The sequence below is a fragment of the Puma concolor genome, chromosome E4 (assembly GCF_028749965.1).
Source record: "Puma concolor isolate L17-30 chromosome E4, mPumCon1.1.hap2, whole genome shotgun sequence".
NCBI lineage: Eukaryota > Metazoa > Chordata > Mammalia > Carnivora > Felidae > Puma > Puma concolor.
In genome coordinates, this window is record NC_141683.1 from 6,073,064 (window position 1) to 6,079,063 (window position 6,000).

The window sequence follows — 6,000 nt, forward strand, 5'->3', positions numbered from 1 at the left end:
CTTAAGTGTTTCCTTTTGCTTTTTTGGTATTATCCCTTTAATTCTTTTTGAAACCATTTTGAGATGTAACATGGGTAAGTATAACTCTATTCCCATCCCTCCACCTGGTGGTTCTCCATTCAATTCATTGCATAGCCCACCCCTCAACCACTGATTTGAAATCACATCATTGATGGGTACTACCTCGTCCATCCCTCTCAAAGAAGACAATACAAAAACTCTGGGACACACTTGACTCCAGTCCCAGCTTGGGTCCATGAGCTACACGTGAAACCAGAAGATATCAAGCTTCCTCCCGGATACTGTGAATGACTGGGTGTCAATGGCTTACAGTCCCTTAGGCTGCTGTCCCTTGTTGTCTCTTCTTGCTCACATTTTTGATATTTGGCTATGTGAGTGGTGCCCCGGTCTGATTTCCAAGACAGTTTTGACTCCATCTTGGATTATGAGCTGTTTGTCACGAACCGAGTAGATTGCATGCTTTCTCTTAGGTATCGTGGATCAACGGGATGGTATAAACTTTTCTCTGTTCCACTGTTGGGATCTTTTCCACAGGAATTTGGGCAGAGTCCAACACAGGGACCTGGAACCCCTCCCTCCTCCCGCACCCGGGTTGTCTTTTAAGAACAAAAAGCTGCACAGATCCTTGGTGGCAAGGTATATATTATCACAATATACCCACAACTGTAGCCCAAGACTACATAGTTCTTTAGATCGTTTCATCCCCTCAGTATCTAATAGTCCCGCATCAGAGGTGGAGGTGGAAGCGTTATCTGCTTTTGTTTTAATTTGGAGTTGGTTTTATTTTATTTTTGCTTTTCAGTTTATTCACTGTAGTGGATATGTCCCCTGGTTTGCTCAGCACCCAGTCCGGTACCATTCTGGTTTGCTTTCCTGTGCTATTGAGGCTGGGAAGCTAAAAACTACATTTCCTAGATTCCTTTGCAGCAGGGGTTCTGGTTATGATTTACATTCCACCAACCAGATGTACTTTAGTGAGATCTGATCTGTAACTGAGTTACATGGGAGAGACACGGGGATACAATTTGGGTGGTGTAAATAGTGGCCAATGCAGCCCGTGTTCTGGAGCCAGAGACCGGAGACTGGGGAAGCTTTTTAATTTGTTTTATAGCAGGTTTTGCTGGGCAGTGTGGTAGCCCGATATACAGAATAGTTTGGGGAGCTATTCCTGGAAGTTAGCCTAGAGTCTGTTTCTTCAGGACTCTGTATTTCAGGAGGATTCTGTATTTCATCTATTCCCTACTAGTCCTTAACTGCACGTATAGATCTGTGTGTTTACGCGTCTCATAAAACCGATTTCCAGGCAACGTAAGTTGTCGTGCAAATCCTATTTAACCTTTCAAATCGTCTCCAGATTGTTTGATTTTTAATAATTGTTGGTTTTGTTTGATACAGCTGTCACTGGCTAAATGATGCCTCTATCTGAACCCTGCTTTACCTGCGTCAAATTCCCCCACTTTCTGTCCAATACATTGATAGTCATGCAGTGACTTGTGTAAGCTGAAAATTTTTTCCTAAAATTAGGATACTGAATCCTTTGACATCTTCTGTTAAACTAACAGCAATCGTGATAAGTTTTTTTTTTTTCCGGCCTTTGAAATACTGTCTGAGGGTTGTTTAGATCTGTTTTCTCTATCACACGATAGTTACTTATTGGAATGGTATGTGTCATCAGGCTGGATGAGGCAACTAACGGGATTGTGAGGTACATGGGCTCTGTTGTGCTTCCCGTGTTTGAACTTGGCTCCCCTTCTCTCAGTTTCCTCATATGTAAAAGGGGGTAATGATGACGATTATAATTCTCAGATGAGTTAATAAGTGTTTAGAATGGTGTCTGGCAATGAGCAAGCATTAATTATCTTCTTTATTACTAAAACAATTACCCGCAGTGGGAGGATGTTTGGGGTTTGAAAAACAAACAAACCTGTTCCATGAAATGAAGGTGAACCACAATACAGATGGGGGAAAGGGGCACCTGCCCCTCCGTCACCTGTTAGCCCCCAATTTCCCCCATGTTCCAGTCTGCGTCCCAGTCTCCATCCTATCACAGGACGGCCAGCAGAGGCCACAACATGTGGCTGATACTTTGTGTGACGCGTTACCGCCTGCCCGTTCTCTCTGTTATTTCCTGACTCTCGGTACCAAGTTTGGGTGGAGGCTGTGGTTCCCACAAGTGGCCACAGGCAAGGGTGACTACTGAGTAGTAATGAGTGGTAGCAGACAGCCACAGTGTCACTGTGCCAAACTGACACTGGGCCTTTGTTAACTGGACCAGGGTTCGGGTGGCCCTGTCCTGGGACAGGACAGTCCTATCACCAGGACTTGCAGTAGGCTGGCTTAAATTGGACCCGTAGGTTGGGAGGCATTGAGCTGCCTCTTGACAGTGCTCATGTAGAATTCTTTAGAGTTGGCCAGCAGTGACATGGGGACTGGCTTTCTGGTGTCTAGGGACAGCCAAAGCAGAACCCAGACGACGATTCTTTCTGAGGGGGAGTTAAGGGGTGTGGCACTGACCGATCAGAATGTTACCGTCTATACATTTCCCTCCTTGTCACAGGATTAACTGTCTTCCAAAAGTTTTCTGTTGTCGTCGTCGTTGTTGTTTTTCTAGCAGATTTATTGACCCGCAGATCCCGTGCAATACGTATGCTAAGCATTGAAGGTCGGTATAGCGTTCCTTTTCCCTGGTGCACATGTAAAACCCTGAACAGTCAACAGTTTGGGTATGTTATATATTTGTTACTACTCCATCTAAGCATTTTTCTTTTCTTTAATTTTTTTTAATGTTTATTTCTGAGACAGAGAGAGACAGAACATGAATGGGGGAGGGGAGAGAGAGAGGGAGACACAGAATCCGAAGCAGGCTCCAGGCTCCGAGCTGTCGGCACAGAGCTGGACGCAGGGCTTGAACTCATAAACCATGAGGTCATGACCTGAGCTGAAGTCAGTGGTTCAACGGACTGAGCCACCCAGGCGACCGGATCTAAGCATTTTTCAATTTCCACTCAATTTCTCTTTGATCCGTGAATTATTTTAAAAGCATACGTTTGAAAATTTTCCACATATATGAGGGTTTGAAAAGGTTTTTTTTTTTGTAGTTGCTTTCTAAGTTAAATCCCGTTATGTTCAAAGAATGTGTTCTAAATAGTGCCAATTCCATGAAGCCATGTTTTATGACTTCATAAAGTGAATTTTTGCAAATGTTTGAGAAGACTATGTAGCCAAAAATTATTGGTTGCAAAGTTCTAATTATATATATTTAAATTTTTTTTAATGTTTACTGATTTTTGAGAGAGAGAGACAGCACGAGTGGGAGAAGGGCAGAGAGAGAGGGAGACACAGAATCCAAAGCAGGCTCCAGGCTCTGAACTGTCAGCACAGAGCCCAATGCAGGGCTCGGGCCCACGGACAGCGAGATCATGACCTGAGCGGAAGCCGGAGGCCCAACTAACTGAGCCACTCAGGTGCCCCTAAATATATATATTTTAAACCAAGCTTATTAATTGTGTTCATATGCTTAATTTTTTTCTCTCTGCTTGACCTATTGAATGCCGAGAATAGTAAGTTAAATTCTCTCACTGTAGAATTTGAAGAATCAACTATAGATGAATTTGTCAGTTTTCTCTCAGAGGTCTAATAATTCTTGCTTCTATGTTTTAACATCATCTTATTAGATACACATGTATTTAGAATTGTTATATGTTTATCATAGTTTAATCTTGAATCATCATGTGGCGACATCTTTATCCCTTATGATGCATTATTTCTTAAACTTTATTTTGTCTGGTATTACTTAGCTATGTGCCAACTTTCTTTTAGACTGTTCCTGTCGTATCTTTTTCCATTCTTTTCCATTCAGTCTTTCTGTGTTTTTTTTTTTCTGTTTTAATGTCATTCTTCTAAAACAGAATAAAATATATTTTATTTTATTTATTTATTTTTTTAATTTTTTTTTTCAACGTTTATTTATTTTTGGGACAGAGAGAGACAGAGCATGAACGGGTGAGGGGCAGAGAGAGAGGGAGACACAGAATCGGAAACAGGCTCCAGGCTCTGAGCCATCAGCCCAGAGCCCGACGCGGGGCTCGAACTCATGGACCGCGAGATCGTGACCTGGCTGAAGTCGGACGCTTAACCGACTGCACCACCCAGGTGCCCCTGAATAAAATATATTTAAAAAAAATCCACTCTCACTGGCAAATTTTCTCCATTTATATTTATTGTGATTACTGATAGATTTGGATTTATTTCATCATCCCATTTTGTACTTTCTTTTTATTTTTATTTTTTTAATGTTTATTTACTTTTGAGAGAGACAGAGACAGAATGCGAGTGGGGTGGGGCAGAGAGAGAGGGAGGCACATAGTCTGAGGCAGGCTCCAGGCGCTGAGCTGTCAGCACAGAGCCTGATGCGGGGCTCGAACTCACGAGGTGTGAGATCACGACCTGATCCGAAGTCAGTCACTCAACCGACTGAGCCACCCAGACACCCCTGTACTTTCTTTTTTAATAACTCAGTTTTTCTTGTATTTTTTTTTTTTGCCTTCTTTTAGATTGTTGTCTTGTACTTGCAAAGCGAAACATGGGAAATGTATGCATGTTTAGAATAAACTGGAAAGTAATTTTTAATTTCTTCTGTCAATCCAATAAACAGGTGAAGGCGAGAGTAGCGGTTCCCAAACTTGGACTTTGCAGATAAGTAGAATTTCCCCTAAAATGTTGGTGACCAATATAGAGTTGCCAACTTTTTATTTTGCCGAATTAGGAAATTAATAAAAACAACCGCAGACACTGCTTTGTATAAAACAAAGAACATTTTAAAACAAACTTAAAAGTGTAAAAAAAGGTCATCTCAATATAGAGTTCTTTTGGCAAACTTCTCTGAGATACACACACATACACACACACACACACACACATAATTTGGGCCTATATGGGTATTGTGTATTCTCATTCTCTGAAGAGCATTGGACACCGACCTGCACCCACACTGGAATCCACTGAGTAGGGCGCAGAGGTGTAGAAGGAAGAGAAGGTTCTGGGCGGAGAGTGGGGACTTGGCACCACAGAGAAGGGCTGCCTGTGGGTGCCTGGGTGCGTCAGAGGTGTGGTTTGGTAGAGGGGTTGGGGGGGGGGGGGCGGCCAGGGGCGGAGGTGATGTGACTCAGGAAGCCTGTGGCTGCGAAATGACCCAAGAACAAGAGAGAAGCTTCCCTCCAGGCTGCAGAGAAGAGGCCAGGCACTGACCAGGATCCCTGTGCTGGTGATGTTGGATGAGGGGTCTCTGCCCTCGGATATTTAGATCTGGATTTGCCAGTGTGAGAGTCTTTAAATAACAGGCAGTTACAAACTCTGTGTTCTGTCCCGGTGCCTAATGCACGAGTAGAAACCTTTCAAAAACAGCTGGGCTTGGAGATTAATCTTGTTCTACTGGGCTTCCTTGCTTAGACGTTACATTTCGCCGGGCGTGATTGGACACGTGATACGGTATTTTAAACATTCACAATAGCAAGCTGATTGTGAGTTACCACTCGCCCAGGCACGAGTGCATAAATCGTCTAGATCAGCAGGAAAGTCGACTGTACCTCCCGGAGCAAAGCCGAGTGAACTCGCGAGCGCACAGAGAGACTTCGTTCTGGACTCCCCAAGGAGCTGGGCTGCTGCGGCTTCTCAGCATCATCTGGGTGCACACCGAGGCCTGGCAGGCCTAGGCCTCCCAGGTCTAGGCAGGTGCCTCCGCAGCGCGGGGGAAAGGCCTGCTTGGCTGGGGCCACCCGGCGCGCCGGAAGGGGACCACCCCGCGGGTTCCCACACCAGCCCTGAGCACCGCTTCGGGGCGAAGCAGAAAGCGCGGCCGAGTTTTTTCTTCGGTGAACTGGGTTGGCAGAGGCCCTTGCTTCCGCCTGTCTCTGTGGCGCAATCGGTTAGCGCGTTCGGCTGTTAACCGAAAGGTTGGTGGTTCGAGCCCACCCAGGGACG

The 6,000-nt window shown here is 44.7% G+C and overlaps 1 non-coding gene across 1 annotated transcript; it reads left to right on the plus strand.

Annotated features, from left to right (window-relative positions):
• The first annotated feature begins 5,926 nt into the window (after positions 1 to 5,926).
• Positions 5,927 to 6,000, plus strand: TRNAN-GUU (transfer RNA asparagine (anticodon GUU)). Its single transcript has one exon. It is a non-coding gene; the product is annotated as a tRNA-Asn (tRNA).